The sequence below is a fragment of the Spermophilus citellus genome (assembly GCF_964194105.1).
Source record: "Spermophilus citellus genome assembly, chromosome: 2".
NCBI lineage: Eukaryota > Metazoa > Chordata > Mammalia > Rodentia > Sciuridae > Spermophilus > Spermophilus citellus.
The window spans coordinates 68,413,912-68,432,945 of NC_138183.1; the positions used below are offsets into that span (position 1 = coordinate 68,413,912).

Sequence of the window (19,034 nt, forward strand, 5' to 3'; positions counted from 1 at the left end):
ATTGGATTGAGTGCAATATCTGAGGAGTGTCTGAAGAGCAACTACTAGAGCAGAGGTCTTACTGACTGACTCTACTTTATACAAGCACAGCCAAATAAATGTGTCATGACTTGGTCCACATACACATGGTTGCCTCATGTCAAGCTTGTGGTGATTGCTGTCCTCAAATCTTCTTCACACTGAGGACACAAATCCACATCTTCCCCATGGAGTACTTGAGCTGGTTGTTCTTTGGCATCTATTCCTACTAAATTTCATGATGTTGGGATTCAAGCCATTGTCATCTGTCCAGAACTTTGTTATCCAAAATGCTGACACTCTTTTCAATTTTGGTTATCAAAAGATATAACCTTGCTTTTTTGTATCACCATCAAAATTATTGATTTAGAATATTACATGGAATAGTCTTGTAGTTCTTTGCCTCTTTCCAGTTTTTCACATCATAAAGGTCATTTAATATCACAGATTCAATTTCAGGATCATCCAGGCCTCACATTTCTGGCTTTTGCCTGAAAATATTTTGGAATATTTAGCAAATGCCTTTTGAAACTTCAGCTGTCAAATATAGAAAGCCTTTTCCTAATTTATGCATCTAGATCCTAATAAATAGATTAGATTAGAAGAGAAAATAGATTAAAAATAGAGTTAAGTCTAATATGACTTCAATAATTCACTATTTTTTGGTGTGTTTTTTGATGTTGTTATTGTTTTTTGCCTCAATAGGGCCTTTGCAATGTCTGGCCCATGGAATATGAGAATGCCCAATTAATATTTTTTTTTTAATCCAAGCACAATTTTTTCATTGAAAAACAAGCAGATCCTACTCCTGGCTCTTGCTATGGAAAGAAAACCTATTTCTTTACACCTGTCAAGGACATCTGCTTTGGGAAGCCCCACACACAGCTTAGGTCCACATCAGAGTATGAATTGACTATTTGCTAATCATGTAAATATTATTGCTGAAATAAAAACATGATTGAGGCTGGAAGTATGAACCAAATGCAGAAAGTGCCAGCTCTTTAATGTAAGCAATTAATTAGGCATCATCTTTAAATCTGGTGATAGGTCCCAGGGTGTTAATCAAATCAAATATCACCAGCTGCTGGGAGAACAGGCTCTTTCAGGAAGCATTTCCTACATGGAAGGAGAGAGGAATGTGGCACTGAAATGGATTTTCTGAGGTTCCAGGCTAAAGACACCTATGGAGGAATTATGAGAAAATGTTGCATAGGCACATCCATGCCGGATTAGACAAACTGTGCTGAATAGCTGAAGTTATGGAAAAACCTAAATTTGGAAGCCAGACAGAGCCAAAGCCAAATTCTCCTTTTCCTAGCCTTGGAAAAATCCGTGATTTGTGTGAGCCTTATTTTCTTCAGCTTTAAAATAGGGATGACAACACCAACTGATAGGTTTTTACAAGGATGAGAGGCCACATGGGCAGCACCCAGCACCATGCTCACCATGTGCATGACAGTGGATAGGTAGTGATGTGGTAGTAGTAAATGGGTAGTTGGGTTCTGGTGTCCACCCTGTGACTATTGACTTTGATCTTGGACATACCCTTGAGCTTGGCTTCCCCATCTCTGAAAAGGCAGAAGTGGGGTAGAGGATGCATCAGAGCTAATGGCCTGCCATTCTTTGACAGGGATCAGAATTAGGGATGTTTTGTGATAAGGGCATTGAGACAAGGCAGAAGTCCACTGACATGAGGGAGGGACCATCAGCAACATTCCACAGAGAGTTCATTTTCTCCACTCCAAACTTCTCTTCCACACAGCAGCCTGGAGACCACCTGAAGGGAGCTTCATCATTTGTCCTCACCACCACACCTACCTGGCTGTCACCACGGGCCAGGCCCAACAAGAAGCATCTTTGTTCAAAACAGAGAGACATTTATCACTGCAACCAGGGCATCTTAAAGGAAAAAGTAAGTTTGTGATGTTGGGGAGGAAGGCCTGTCTTGAACTATTAGGCTATTTAAAATAACATTTTTTCTTTTTCTTCTAATTGCAAATTAATACATGACTGATGCAGAAAGTTATGAACACACTAGTTTAAAGACCACCATCATTAACATTCTATGCATGTTCTTTCAGTCATTTACATATAAACTAAAAATGACCTCACACCATTGTCCTGATAGTAACTTTTCTGAGTATTCTCTCTCCACATACCCATTTCATTTATGCTGTTTAAGTTTGCTGATTTCCATTAATAGTAATTCCTTAGTTATTTAGCAAAGGTGTCTGAAATGAGATGATTGCCCCTAAGCCATACGCAAAGTACATTAGGGAATGAGAAGAAAATTTTAGAGTTTATGTTAATGCTTTTACTTTTTTTTTTTTTTTTTTTTTTTTGGTATGGGGGATTGAACTTAAAGGCACTGACCACTGAGCCACATCCCTAGCCCTATTTTGTATTTTATTTAGAGACAGGGTCTCCTTAGTTGCTTAGTGCCTTGCTTTTGCTGAGACTGGCTTTGAACTCATGATCCTCCTGCCCTGAGCCCCCCAAGATGCTGGGATTACAGGCATGTAGCACTGTGCCCAGCTATACTTTTACTTCTTATCAAGAGTGTGTGTGTGTGTGTGTGTGTGTGTGTTTCATAACATGGAAAAATAAGTCTGGAGGTAGAGAGTCCTGAAGTGGAACAGTGATCCAAGGGATTGAAGCTATTTCCAACTCTGCTCTTCTGCCCTCATGGGCAGGCACCAGCCTCAAGTCTGTAATATGGCTGCTGCAAATATATATATATATATATATATTACACTCACATTTCAAACAGGAATAATGGGAGTAGGTTCAAGACAATTGTTTTCATCTACCAAGGCTTTGCTTTTTATTCAAGAAGATGTCTTCCTTTCCATTGGTTAAGTCAAAGGAAGCTGAGAAATTGAAAATTTTAGGTTTCATCTTCTTTGGCAATGGAAGTCAAGGGCATGGGTAACTGTGAACCACTTTGGGGTAGGTAATCCATAGGGTTTGCCAAAGTCTTTTCCCTGGAAAAGTGCATGCACTTGTACACGTGTACTCACACACAAACCCAAGTTGTTATGTAATTTCAGGGGGTTGTCAGCTAAATGTGTGTGTGGGGAGAGGTACCCATTCCAAAGGGCCAAATTGAGAACCACCACTTGAATGGATGTTGTGTTCAGCCCCAGTCAAGAAGTGGGAGAGGAGCAACAGGAAATGGAGAAAGAAGAAAAAGTGGGAAAAATGTGAATGGGAGTGCCAGATAGAACAGAGTGGCCATGAAAGTTATAAATAGCAGATATTATAATAACAGTAAAAAATTAATACAACAGCAAAGAGAAAAAGAGGTTAAAGAAATTGTACAATGGGGAAGAGGGAAAAAATCATTTATGTATTTAAAGCTTAAGGCAGTATATCCTGCAGACAGACTAGAACTGAGCTCACCAAGTGAGTTGAGGCTGGCAGTGCAGTGGCTGGGGAACTAAGCCACTGCCAGCCTCAACTCACTTGGTGAGCTCAATTCTAGTCTGTAGAGTCATTGGTTTTTGCTTCTGTAGAGTCATTGGTTTTTCATCATAAATTCAAGAGGGTTCTCCAGAAGGTTTAGAAACTTTGAAGTCTGATAGAGAATAGTCAAGCAATAAGCTCCGTTCCATAAAATTCTGCCAAGTGATATTTAATTAGGCATTATAAATAATTTCTAGTGAAGTTTATTGTGGCAACTTACAGTTAGTTCCCTACAGATTTGTAGGAAGTGATCAAGATATTTGGGGTTATATGATTTGCCAAAGCCATACACACACGCAGCAAAATAATTAGCACCATCATCCCCCAAATATCCTACAGAACCTATGACAAATTTCCCCCAGGTGGAAAAATCACAGGTCCCTCAGCATCTTTGGCCTATTAGTAATTGAAGACAAAGGTTTTTAAGAGCAACAAAGGTATATTTGAATCATGTGTATTTTATCCCTAGGGAAATTGATGATGGTATAAAAGAAGGTCATCGTATTGGAAAAGAAGTATAAAAAAAGTGGAAATCATGAAGCTGCAAAAGAACTCAGCGGAAATAAAGAGAAAAAAATCCCTGATTTCTGAGCAAATTTTATATCCTGAACCATTTTATAGAAATGAAGGAACTAATTTATTTTTATAACACATTCCAAGTGTCACACAGAAAGTTTTTATGCTTCCAAGTACTCAGAGAGGTAAGAAGTTAAAGAGTTTATAATTTTTACCTATGTCTAACCCAGAGTATAACCAAAGTAAAAGTTTGTAAATGTTGAATAAAGAGGACCAGTGGATTTAAAACTTGGGTTTTAGGGACAGAATACCCAGGATGGGATCTTAGCTCCATCAACTCATCATTTGTATGATCTGGGGACATGTTTAAGTTACTTTGCTTCTCTGTCCCATTTATTCATGCATACAATAGAAATACTTGCTTCATAGAATTGTTTGGATGACTAAATGGTTAATCCATGTAAAACTGTCTGCAGGAAAATGGCAATGATAAACATTCTGATTGTTACAGAAACACATGGATAGATGTGTTAGTAAGTTTTCCATCACTGAAAAAATACCTGAGAGAGTCAACCTAAAGGAGGGAAGGGTTATTGTAGCTCACAGTTGCAGAGGTTTCAGTCAATGATTGGTTGGCTCCACTACATTTGGGTCTGTGATGAGGCAGAACACCAGGATAGGGAGCATACGGAGGACAAAGCTGCTCACTCATAGCAGCCAGGAAGAAAGGAGGAAACAGGAATCCCAATATCACCTTCTAGGACATGCCCCCAATGACCTAACTTCCTTCCACTAGGCCCCACCTCTTAAAGGTTCCATTACCTCCCAATAGTGCCTTAGGCTGTTGACCAAGACTTTAACACATGGACATTTGGGGGACATTCAAAATTCAAACTATAAACTATATCAATGGATAAGCAACAGTTGTTTTGTTTCTGATTAGTTCTACATATTTTCTTCTTAATTTCCACTTCAGTATTATGAGCTGAGAACCATTTTAAAAGGTAAGTCACTCTGAAAAATAGCACTAATTCCTGATGAGGTATTTGCCATATATTTTTTTTTTGCAAGCATCAAACTGATGCAGTCTTTAAGACTGGTTATTATATAGTGTGAGACATCTGGATTTGAATCCTCACTTACTGACTCTAAGACCTTGGAAAGGCTGCCTAATTTCTTGGGGCCCCAGTGGCCTTATCTATAAAATGGGGACTCTGTGTTTTACTATTAACCAAGCATTTTCCAGAACAGAAATGAAGCTAAGAGGTGATATGAAACAGTTTTTCTCTATCTTGTAAATAATATACTAAGGTTTCAGACATAACATTCAAGATTAATTTTTGAAACATACTTATGCCAGGAGTTTGTTTGTTTGTTTATTTCATAGTCAGACATTAAAGCACTGTGAGAGTCTATTCAGATTGAGCTGGTAAACACACAGCCTACCTAGACCCTTCACCAGGGCTGTTGCAGACATTACTAATCCATCAAAATATTTAACTACCAAGTTCCTACTCAGCCTCCAAAGTTTTCTCCACACAATATTTCAGGCAACTGTTTCAAATTTAGTTGATGTTTTGTGAATTAAAACTTATTTTTTATCTGTATTCCAATAACATATCTTCAGAAGTGACATCTTTCCTGGAGGATGAAGAATTTCTAAGTTTTCAATCAAACCTTCTACTGAACTTCCAAACTCATCAATGATGACAGATAAGCCTCCCCCATATCCTTGAATAAGCGAGGTGAATTACATAAAAATGAGAGAAAAGGTTGAGTGGCAGTACCCATGATCTATTGTTTGTGTCGTTTTGGAATATGCTGCTAAGACAAATGACACTGATAACTATGATTTTTAAAAAAGAGATTTGCTAGAGTCTGAGGAAGTCATTTGGGATGTGGCTTCTTTAACTGGTGACTCAGTAATTTTCTGCAAAGACAGGCATCTTAACTCTGTCTAGTGCATCTTATAGTTGACTGTCTTTCTTTGTGTCTTAGGAGAAATATACAAATAAATAAATGTGAAGATGGTTCTTAGATGTTGATTGGTTTATATACATTGACCTCAAGGTTCTTTAGCATCTTATAATCAAGCATTGTTACTTCTCATGTGACCCTATTCTTCAGAGAAACAGTCATAGTCATTATGTACTATTTAGGAAGACAAGAAAATGTATACTTACTTTAGAAAAAGTAACATCTCCTAAACATCAATAAAGAGATAGATATGACAATGGAAAATGGGCAAAGATAAGAATTAAACCTCAGAGAAGAGGAAATTCAAGAAATTAGCAAGAATATGAAGAGATGTTCAAATTCAACAGAAAATGCAAAATAAATTAACAATGAGATATCATTTTACATGTACTAGACTGGCAACATTTATGAAGCTGGGTAATGCCAAGTGTTAATGAATGATCTGGGACTATGAGAACCCTTATGCACGGTTGATGGGATTATTGATTGGTACAGAAATTCTGCAGAGGACACTTGTATAATAGAAAATTAACTCTATGACTACTTTCTGAAACAGCAAGCCAAATCTATTTCCAGCTACAAAGGAATTCTCAGAATTTGTAGGTGTCCTATATAAGTCAGATGATGAGGTGTCCCAGTTTGTTTGTGACAATCATAGTATACTGCTGTTCTCCTAGTGTAATTATGAATGTCATCCATTCATTCTCAAAAATGTTCACTCTGCATATGAAGCTGGTCATTGCAGCATACTTGGGGTGGGGAAGAAGAGAGAGGAGGTTTGGGGAGTGAAGAGGCAAAATGTGTTGGGTTCATTCTACTCAGCAGAGAGAAGTGACAGACTAGCAAAAGAAAACATGGATCTTAAAATTTTACTCATAGGAAGAAAACGTGGGTCTTAAAAACAGTGCTGGATGAAAAAGAAACAGACTGATGTTTATAACAGCACTATTTGTATATAGTTAAGTCCCATTTATTTAAACCTATATATTTTATAAGAACCCTTGCCAACAAAGGACATGGTTGGAATGGTTGCCCTGGGGAGCAGAGGAATAGGAGGGGAATAAAGGGGCAGAAAGAAAGAAAATGAGAGGGTTCTTGTTGGATCAAAGAAGCTAATGAACCATTCAGAAGTGTGATTAATTCAGCCTCAGGACCTGAAATCAAAAACTGAGTTCCATCAAATTAGATGAAACTGAGACATTTTTCAAAAAGCATTGAAGAAAATTAAACTATAGCTTTCTTGGGAAATTTGCATTTATTTATTTATTTACTCTCTTTGAGGTTCTATAAAGCATGCAAGGCAGCTTAAATAAGTATCTTAAGTAGAACCAAATAAATATATAATATTTGAATAAGGAAGCAGAAATGAATGTATATAGAACTAAGAAAGTTAAGGCAAAGCCACTGTGAGGTTATCAGCTGAAATTCACACCAGAAGGATCTATGCACTTGCTGGAGATGGGGCGTGGAAGTGGCATTAAATTGGTGAGTGGGTAATGCAAAGAAGGAAATGCTCTCACCTATACAGTCCACATAGTCTGGAGAAGGATCTACCACAAACCATTCCAAGTTCTAAAAAGCAGCACACATTTCCCATTCCGAAATCAGAGAGAAATCTGTCCCTTGGGCTCTTATAAGGAGGGCACTGGGTAATGGAATAGCGACCTAGAAAACTAATTTCTACAGAAACACTCATTGCAAAGCCATGTTGAAAACCGAAGTGTTAATTTACTCTAACAGGGTTTGGGATCCTTGGAGTTTCACAGTACAACCAGGTTTCAGTTTCAGATCAGTTTGGGAAATGTTCCTAGGTGTGCAATAAACTTGTGGCTCACAAGGTATTTATTCTACTGGGTTATGAATCCCAGGACCAGAAATTCCTGGTCATTAGAGCAATAGCCAATGAAATAAAAAAGCAAAGTATTCTCTAAACTATGTTCCTCCATCTCTTCCTGAAACAATTTCAGCAGTAATTAAATTTTATTGACTAAAACCCAAACAGTAATTGTAGAGATTACAAAAGGTAAATCTACTACATGGAAAGAGGTATCACCCTAAAAGTGAAACCAGCAATAATAATAGGAGAGTTTAGTGGCAATCATCTGCAGAGGGGATACACCCTGAGAAATGATCTCCAAATGGACATTCGTGTGTGTGTGTGTGTGTGTGTGTGTGTGTGTGTGTGAGAGAGAGAGAGAGAGAGAGAGAGAGAGAGAGAGAGAGAGATGGTAGGGGAGAATAACTGGGATTCTGGTTCATTCTGGTTTTGGAGGCAGGGCTGTTCAAGTTCTTTTGAAGCCTGGTTTAAATAACCCCTGCGCACCATTCAATTATATTTGATTTTGTATTCACCAAGCATCCTCTGCTTAGTAATTCAGTTTCCAAGAGCCAGAGGAAGGGAAGTGTGGTAGATTGATGTCAAAGTGGCTATAATTATTCTTCATCCCTGTATCCAAACCCCATAAGAGGTGACTTTATAACTCATGCGTTCCATGGGTGGAGACTATGTCTTTACCCCTTGAACCTGTGTTGGCTTTATGATTTGTTTTGGCCAAGGGGATGAGAAGGAAGTGAGAGTGTGCCAGGGATAAGCCTTGAAAGCTTGTAAGAGGCTTGAAAGCTGCTCTTTCTCTCTCTATCCTCTGAATCTTGCAGCCCCATGGGAACACATTCATTCTAACTGAATGAATGATGATCAGCAAGGCTATTTACCCTGTCTGCTGTGGCTGATTGCCAGAAAACACCAGGCACAAAGGTGAGGTCTCTTCAGATCAGCTAGCCTACAGTACAACCACAGGAACCTGAGTAAGCCCAGGAGACATCAGCTGGACTGTATCCACATCAGCAGAACTTCTCTGCTGACTTCTGATATGTGAGCAAAATCAACTGCTTACTTGTTTTAAGTCTCTGAGTTCTGGCACGGTTGTTATGCAGCAATAGCTAATTGACATAGGAGAGTATTCTAATATGAATCTTATGACCAATAAAAAAAATTGGGCAACCATTATAAATAAACATACAAGCAAAATTGTTATTCTTAAATAGCAACAACAAAACCCCTTGGCATTCTAGTTTGTGTTTTAAGATCTTTTAAGCCAGTTAGTATGGAAGTTCCTGTGAACTTGAGTAGCTCTGAATAAGTGGACCAATCTGAATTTATGGATTTGCAAGTTAGAGATTTGCAATCCTAGACCAGCAACTTTAAAAACACTCCCACCTGGGATTCCAGCTTAGGTGGGAGGGGAAGGATATAGGGCTCTCAAAAACTAGAAGGGAGGAGTTCAAAAGCTTCCAACACAAAGAAATGATAAATGTTTGAGGTGATGGAAATGCTGATTATCATGATTGGATCCTTACACGTTGTATATGTGTATTGAATTATCAAATGGTAACCCATAAATTTATATAATGATATGAGTCAACTAAACATTAAAAATTTTTAAACCTTGAAATTTAAGTCCCAGTTTGTGTGAAAGAACATTGTTTTATCTTAAAGTGTCTTTAATTACCCTGGAATTACTTTGCACCTGCGACTGGGACTGCTCCAGAGGGTCCCCTCTCAGAGCTGTGTTTTCCACTCTGTTGGTCTGCGTCTCATCACCTCTCCTCAGGGCAATGACAGGGAGTTGTGCACAAAAGTACCTGTCACAAGAGAAGCTGGGAAATACCAACTCTTAATTGGATTCTACTGTGGTTTCCGTGACCAGTTCTGACCCCCTGGCATTTTCATTTTTTGAGTTTTGTCATCATTTTTCTTATGAGGAGTTCAGCAGGGCCTGGCCCCACTGTCCTGTGAGTTGCCAGTGTCTGTTATGCTGTGACTGAGTCTCATTATTGCCACCACTGCTGGGCGGCCAGATCTTTTGAAAGCAGGAACGGAGGCCTCAGGGATTCACTAATGACACCTGAGGAGATGCAACAGGACCCACTGTCTGGGGCATGCTGGGGGAGATGCGCAAGGAATGAAAGATGGCCTTCCTCTCATGAATGCTAACAGAGTAGTGCCAGAGTTCTTAGGATATCCAAACAAGTAAACAAACAGGATTTAGGATCCAGCTTAGAAAATAGCTAGGAACTTTGGGAATATTTTTGTGAAATTAAAATGTTTCCCATGATGTTTCTCCTGTTAAGAAATTGAAGAGAGCATTGCGGTAGAGAGAGTCCTGGAGTAGGAATAGAGGACCAGGATTGGAGGCTCACCTGGGTAACATCCTGGCTGTGTCTTGTTAGATTTATGCCCTCTGGCAAATTACAAAGCTTTTCTGAGACTTGGTAAAGTGAGAATGGTATTAAGTAATTTAAATGTGTATAATTCCTAGCATGGAACCTGGACACGTGAGTACTTGGTAAATGTTAGCACTTAGACTCCTGCACACACACACACACACTTTTTTTTTTTTTTAACCATTTCTGGCTTTTGGTTTTCTTGTTGCTATTTGTTTGATTGCTTGCTTGTATCTGCATTATATTTTATTCTGTAAAATTAAGGATGGGCTTTTGAAAAGCAAGATGACGTTTACATAAAAATCTTAGGTTAAAAATCTATACTTTCTACCTAATACTCTCACTTATGTAACTATGCACTGAACTGTCCAAAGAAGAAGTAACAAAGCTATGGTCATAGCAAGAGCCATTTTCCCTTCAAAAAATATCCTGATTAATTTCTATTTTTCTAATTAAAAGATATTTTCTTTACCCTTTAAAATCATTTTTGCTATTTGCTACTATTCTTTATTAGTGGTTCTATATGTTAGGAAATTCTTATCATTTCCCCCAAGTCATTAAAAAATAGAGCACTGTTAATTCCCCATGGATTCAACATGGGGATGAATCTTGTATAAAGTTTGTCAAATAGGCTTATTTTTTTCTATCTAGACAGCCAATTACTAGAAGAAGCAATGCTGGATTATAACCCATCTTGTATATTCATGCATCTATCAGGATGTATTTCATGGTAAGAATTATACTGGTGCTTCATAATATTTGGTATAAAATGGTTACATCAGAGTACACCAAAATAATGGTCAAGAAAGCGTTTAGAGGAAAGGGAACTCTCACTTTGACTAGTCAATTGCTCATTCCTAGGCTGGGTTATTCCACCACATTCTCTCACAAGAGCCCTGTGAGTCTCCCACTTTTCTGAAGAGGAAACTAAAGCCCCAGATTTCAAATGACTTGCTTGCAAACCAAGAATTTAAACAAAAGGCTCCTATTTGACTTTAAAATCCATATCCTAGCTTCTGTTCCCAGCAGCCTTCAATGCACTGGTTCTTACCTTTAACTATACTTTGGAATCATCTGGGAAGCTATTAAAAAAATAGAAATGCCCAACACAGTACCAAACAAGGAGAGAAAGATGGAGGACTCTCACTATCTGATTTCAAGACTTGCTGTACAAGTCAGTGATCTTGCTAGTGTTGCATTGAAAAAAAACAGACACAGAGATCAGTAGGAAAGAACAGAGAGCCTAGAAGTAGACTCACACAAATAAATTCAACCTATCTTTGACAAAGGAGCAAAGGCAATTTAACACAGAAATGACAAGCTTTTCAACAAATCGCACTGGAACAATTGAAAATCCATAAGTTTTTTTAAAAAATAGAACCCACACAGACCTTACACTTTAATAAATATTAGTTCAAAATGGATTATAGTCCTATATATATATTGTACAAAATTGTAAAACTGTCAGAAGTAAACAGGAAAGAAACTATGTAATCGTGGTTCAACAAGGAATTTTTAGACACATAAGCAAAAGCATGATTTTAGGAAAGAAAAAAATAGTAAGTTGGACTTCATTAAAATTAAAAACTTCTGTGACAGACACTATTAAGGAAATCAGGACAAGAGAATTTCCCAAGGCACAGACTGGGGAAAAATATTTACAAAACACATTTCTAATAAAGGACTTCTATTCAAATATATAAGGAACACTTAAACCTCAACAATAAGACAATAATCTATCAAGTTTTAAAATAGACAAAATATTTGAATAGAGACACTTTGCCAAGGAAGATAGAAAGATGGAAAATTGGGAGGTGAAAAGATGTTCATCATTTGTTACTAGGGAATTGGAGATTACAACCAGATAACTCTGCATATCTTTTAAAATGACTGACATTAAAAACCAAACAAATAAACAAAAAACCCGACTGATATTAATTGCTGATAAGGATGTGGAGCAATAGGAACTCTCCTTCACTGCTGATGGGAATGTAAAATGATTCCATCACTTGGGAAGACAGTGCAGCAGCTTTTTGCAAAGCTAGACAGAGTCTTACCATACCATCAGTGATCGAATCACTACATATTTAATGATTTGAATGCTTAAGTTACTGCTTAAAAATATATGTGCACAGAAAGACCTGCATGTGAATATTTATAGCAGCTTTCCTCATAATTGACCAAACTGAAAGCAACCAAGATACCCTTTAATAGATTAATGGATAATCAAACGTAGGTACATCCATACAATTGAATATTATTCAATGATAAAAAGAAATGAACTATCAAGCCTCAAAAAGATGTGTGAATCTTAAATGCATGCTGCTAAGTGAGAGAAGTCAGTGTGAAAAGGCTTCCTATTTTATGATTCAAATTGTATACATTTTGGAAAAGGTAATCCTATAACAATGGTAGAAAGATCAATAGTTGCCAGAGGTGGGGTAGAAGGAGGAGAAAGCTGAATAAGTGAAGCACAGGGGATTCTTTCAGACAGTGAAACTTTTCTGCATTATATTATAATTATGGTTATATAATATTATGCATTTGTCAAAACCCATAGAACTTAATAGCACAAAGAGTGAACCTTAATGTATACAAATTTGAAAAATCATTTAAAAGATTGGGGAATCCTAGGATGAAACACAGAATTGTGATGATCTATCTGTATTACAAATATATGAAACAATCTCACTCAATTGTATGGAGGAAAAGGGGACTGACTAAGTAGCTTTGGAAGTAAATGAACCCTGTAAGTCTAAAAGCTAAAGGAACTGTAAATAAGCACTATACTCTAGTTGATAAAGTTGCTTCCCCAGGGGGTTGGTCAAATTAACAATTCTCATGCTGGTATATAGGCATACTGGATTTGAACAATTAAGTAAATGGATGAAACGGTAGGAGCCACGTTTCTCACCGTAGTTATGTGAGGTTTCAGATAAACAAGAGAAGGAGTGTTTGTATGTGGAATCATCCATTGTGGTAATGGATTAGTATTGGGTGTAATGATATGAACCCTGTTAGCTTAATATAGATACAAAATTTTACATATAGAAATATTTCTAGATAGCATATAGAAATAGATATGTTTATATACATGAGTTATACATATATATTTTCTTGGTGTATCAGTCAAGATGATCTAAATTAGTGACAACCCTGTAGTAGCAAACACACCTCGCATAATGATTTGGTTTCCAAGGTTTTCAAAAGAAACCACGACTTGGGTAAGTAATGAATTCTAGAACTAGAGTAGGGAATACAAAAGATGAGCATGGAGTTCTAAAGTAAGGAAGTGTACAGAAAACACCCCCCCCCGCCCCGCGCACACATACACACACACACACACACACACACACACACACATACACACCAATGATGTCAAAGAAAGAGAGCCAACAGGAAGAACCCCCAGTGGCCAAAGAAGGATTTTTTTTTTTTTTTTTGGTACTGGGGATTGAACTCAGGGGCACTTGACCACTGAGACACATCCCCAACCCTATTTTGCATTTGTATTTAGAGACAGGTCTCACTGAGTTGCTTAGTGCCTTCCTTTTGCTGAGGCTGCCTTTGAACTCAGGATCCTCCTGCCTCAGCTTCCAGAGCCACTGGGATTAGCCACTGGGATGTATCACTGTGCCCAGCTCAAAGAAGGAATATTTGCATAATAAAAGAAATTTGTACTGGATTGAAACCCGATGCATAAACTAAATTCATGTGTTCATAGCACAACGAGCAAATTATTGAATAAATTTAAAATGGAGGAAAACAGGTAAATTTTCTATGCTAAATAATTTCAAATAATATACTTAGATACTCTTTTCTTAAGGACCTAGAACATAACTCCCCATTGCTCAAGTGTAAGTTGAACATGATCTCTTCCTTCCAGAGTACAGAATGGAAAGAGCAAAAAGGAGTAACTTTATGCTGGAAAAACCTGTCAGGCACTGTTCCTTAGCCAGATGATCAAGGTCAACACCAGTAGTGATGACTCAGGTTAGTACTATGTCCTCTTCCTTGGGTACGATGAATATGGTACTTTCCTTCTGTGGTCTTCTTCCCCAAAGCACATAAACCTTGTCTAATCATGAGGAAAATATTAGATAAATCCCAGTTGAGGGACATTTTATAAATGTATTGCCAGTAATTTGCAATAAGTAAATAAATAATAAAGTCTATGTCATCAAAAACAAGGAAACTCTGAGTCACTGTTACAGCTAATGGGAGCCTAAGGAGACATGATGACCAAGTATAATGAGATATCCTAGACAGATCCTGGAAAAGAAAATGGAATTTAAGGAATCTCTGAGGAGATAATGAATAAAGTATGGACTTTAGGTAACAATGTATCAATATTGGCCCACTAAGAGTAATGGCTATATCACACTAGTGTAAGATGCTAATAAAAGAGGAAACTGGATATGGGGTAAATAGGAATTCTTTTGTACTATTTTTGCTATTTTTCCATAAAACTAAGATTATTCTAAAGTAAGACACTTTCTTTTTTTTAGAAGCTCCCAAGGTAATTCTAATTTATATCCAGCAATCCACTACTCTATGGGGAGGGATGATTTCTACAAACAAGTTGCTCTCTCTTCCTTCTACCTTTTTTGTTTAATTATAATAAATGTTCTGACCTTGTCCCTGGTATCGTAGCAGTGTGACTTAATGATTTTGGTCGTTTGGATGCAGCAAGTTCTTTAAATGCACAGCCAGTGATATAGAATTTAGAGAGTAATATTTCCTATTAAATTAAAAATCTTATCCAGAAGCTTAAAATACCATAAAGAGTTTAGGTAAATAGACAGTGAAGGACAGATTATGCTAAATGTGTTGTCGGTTTAAATTTGTATGTGGTAGGAATGCCTTTATTTTCCCTCTGCTATGCTGTCTGTACTCGGAGGTGAGACAGTCCCTAAATTTTCAGTACAAAAGGTTGGGCTTTAATTAGATAGTAGAATTATTCTCTGGGGCTTGATTATGACAAATGAGATAAAAGCATTATCTAGTGGCAATGTACCTTAAAGGTTCAGGAACTGCAAACTGAACCTAGCTCTCTGTTTTTCTTGTGCAGGGAGCAGCTGGGTTTCCCCAAGAGCATGTCTGGTACAGATGACAGGCTACAGTGGTCAGCAAGGAAGGAACCCTACCTCAGTACCTAGATGGACTTCAGTGAGGAGGTAGATAAGTGAAGGAGCCCTGATTGATGGCACTTGGTTTGGAAATGGTGAGACTACATTTTTATGTTTGCACTCTTTGCTTAAAACCCTAATATTCAGATATGCAAAACATTTATTTTACCTATAATTTCTCTTCTTCAAATAATTTTTAGTAATGAGTTCTGTATATTATTAAAACCTGAAAGAATATTAACCATCCAGAAAACATTTTTGATTGGGTTTTATACTATGCTAGGCACTGAGGGGATCTTTACATAGTTAAAAAGTAATTCTGGTCTTTTATTCATTCTTTCATCAATAGTGGCAATGCACCTATATTTAGTTGAGTGCACATCATGAACCAGGCATCTGCTAGGTACTGAACATTAAAAAAATATAAATAATGAAGCAAAAAATTAAGATTTAGTTTCTTTCTTAAGTTGCCACAGCCCAAGACTGAACTAAATCAGTATTTCTGAATGTCTGGGAAATATCTGGTAATCACCACTGGGAAGGTGGGAGATACCAGGGCATCTAATGGGTGGAGGCCAGGGATGCAGCTCTCTGTCCTATTATACACAATTCAACTCCCAACAACAAATAATTATCCGATCCCAAATATCGATAATGTAGAGGTTGAGAAACCCTGCAAACCCACTGAGTTCTTCCTTTAACTGAGAACATGCTTCTATGTGTGAATTAAACAAAACCACCCTAAGCCTCCTCCTGCCTTCCCTTCACCAGGTTGGCTAGGAACAGTGGAGAACAGAGTACAGGGAATAGCCCTGCCATTCAGGTGGGGTTTGGTGGTAGCAATCTTCAGAGGAAGGTCATCAGTTCTGTCATCAGGTCCCAGCAGTGGGAACAGTCACAGCCCAGACCAGAGGCATGTCCAGTTAGATCAGGCTGCCCAGAGAGACGACCTGAATCTTCTTTTTAATGGGAGCAGCGAACTTCCTCAGTCAAGAGCAGGTATGCACAAATCCTTTCAAATAATTTTACTAAAATCCAGTGGCACTCTTACAATTTAGGCATAGGTTTAACAGCTAAATTGAAAGTACCCTAAAATATTGGTATTATTTTATTTATTTGTTAAGTATCAAGTACAAGTTTAAAAGAAAAAAAAAAAAGTGGCCTTACAACTGCCCTGTTCAATGTAGCTACTAGCCACATGTGACTTCTTAAGTTTAAATTAGTTGATACTAAGTAAAATTTGAAAATGTAAATATAACTTAAAATTCATTCCTCAGTCTCACTTGTCACATGTGAAGTTCTCATTAGCCACAAGTGGTTACTCACTACCCCACTGAACTTTAACAGTGTGGATGTAGAACATATCTATTATCATAGAAAGTGTCTAGGACAACACCGTTTTTCAAGGTGCTGTTCTTAAGGGTCCTCATTCAATTGTGCACTGTTATTGCTGAAAAAAAGGGGGGGGGTGTTTCCTAGAAGCTGAGGCTCTAGGGCAATGCTTTGCAATATCTCATTGTCATCATTGGTTAGAAAGGCACAGCCATATTCAACTGGAGGGACCACATCTTTTCTGACATGGAATTTCATAAACATTTATGGAATAGATATTGGGTAACATATAAGATGAGTGAAGTTGTAGTTTTCCAGAATATGTAATAATGTAAAATTCAACTACATAACTCATCTAAGGCACTGCTGATCTAAATGTGTATTGTTGAATAATAATTCCATTAACATATGTCAGTAGGGAATTAAGATGTGTGACCCAAATATATCTCTTTTTAGCAACTGACTATAATATAGAACTAGTGCTCAGTGGATCTAAACTGCAGATAGGGTTGGATGAAGGGAAGAGACTATCTGAAGCCCCTGGAGAACATTTGTAAAATGCATAGGTTGTCACTATGTAAAGTTTATCAGAAGGGTGTGGTTAGGTATGGGTAGGGCAAGTCTCCCAGGAATATATTCTGAAAAATTTCCATTGTTTTTAATGTAGCCAATTCAAGTAACTATAATTTAAAAGTATGAAAAGGATAATCATTATGAATTTTACCATTGTATAAATGGAGATAATGAGACTTTAAAAAGGCCCCACCTGCCAGAAATTGTGACTCAGTTCGCCTTGGATGGGACCAACATATCCACTCTATTCTCTTTCTGCTTTCTTTTAAACGACTCCACTCATTGTTCCCATCAGTCCCTCCCCCTGTGTCAGTTAGGATGATTATCAGTCGGGTTTAGAACAATGGCCTTAGGCAGTTTTTTTCCAACATTGAGTGTCTCTAGCCAATGTTTGCAAGCTGTGTATCACAGTGTTCTTAGATACATTTTCTGATTGGAGCCTGAAGTGACAATTTTGTGTGCTGCTGATCAAAGAGGTGTCACATGCACAGAGGACACATTGGCCAGAGAGGAAGGACACTCAGCTGAAGAAATCCCACTTTTTGTTTTTGTTCAAGTTGAAGGACACCCCACTTCCAGAGAAAGGTGGACCTGGAGTATGTGAGCAGGGCTAAAGACGTTCTCTATAAGAACCAATCCAAGTCCTTGCATACCTAGTCAGGCTGAGAACCCAGAGTTTGCATAGAGTTTTGTTCATTTTGGTTTATATTAGAAGATTATTACTAGCCATAGAGAAGCATAACAATCTACAAAAGGACAGCTCTGCTTATGGAGAGAAAACTTCTATCACTCTTTCCCTCCTATTCAAATCCTGAACTCTCACACCACATTTTCAAAATATGTTGATTTTTCTTCTAGTAAAGTTGATGCCCTGATTAGGCCATGATTATTTTTAATTTTCATTTTTTTCAGAATGAGTTAGAATAGCCTGACCACATTCTATATTTTCTTCATTCCTGGTTTTAAATTTTCTCCTGGTAGTAACCCAGTTTTCCCTATCATATGTTAAATATTGATCACTTGGGGTTTTTAAAATTATCACTGGAAACTATCTAGAAGCTTTTGGTGGCATGATGTACAACATATGTCATTAGAAAAATCGTATCCCATGACCTCCCGAAAATGCCCAACTCTAGCTTCCTCCTTAGATTAGTCATCTTTCTATCACTGTGACAAAATATCCAAGAGAAATTATCTTAAAGGAGGAAGGTTTGTTTTGGTTCACAGTTTCAGCTGTTTCAGTCCCCAGTCACTTGACTCTTTTGAGTATGGCCCTGTGGTAAGTAGAGTATCATAAAGGAGAGGACATGGTGGACAGAGCTGCTTATCTCCTGGCAGCCTAGAAGCAGAAAGAGAGGAGAGAGGCCGGGGATGGGGGAAGGAGAGAAGACTGGGCCAGAGGGTATGCTCTCAAAGACCTACTTCTTCCAGCTAATCCCTCCATCTCCTAAGTTCCCACCACCTCCCCAAAACCCATTAAATTATGAGTCTATCAGTGGGTTAATCCAGATGTGGGTTAGTGAGGTCAGATCCATCATCATCAAATAACCTTCCAAAGGCCAAACCTCTCAACACTGCTGCCCAGGGGACCAAGTCTTCAACGCAAAATGAGGGACATTTCAGATCCAAACTGTAACACTCCTTTTAAGGATATCAGAACCTGTAGGTTGATGGTGGAAGAAAGGGTTGAAACTGTGAGAAGACTAGAGAAGATGGTCAAACCTAGATGGTTAGGTTCCATCTCTACAAAGTCTAGGTAAAGATCTTTCCTCTGCCTTTGGCTGTGATGTTAGAGGTATG

The 19,034-nt window shown here is 37.8% G+C and overlaps 1 long non-coding RNA gene across 1 annotated transcript in view; it reads left to right on the forward strand.

Annotated features, from left to right (window-relative positions):
• The window catches only part of LOC308642992, a 152,506-nt gene that overhangs the window by 82,770 nt on the left and 50,702 nt on the right, over nucleotides 1-19,034 (forward strand). Inside the window, exons 4-6 of the long non-coding RNA XR_014020677.1 lie at nucleotides 1,781-1,930; nucleotides 3,953-4,184; nucleotides 15,272-15,424. This is a non-coding gene — a long non-coding RNA (uncharacterized lncRNA). The remainder of the gene's footprint in view (nucleotides 1-1,780; nucleotides 1,931-3,952; nucleotides 4,185-15,271; nucleotides 15,425-19,034) is intronic.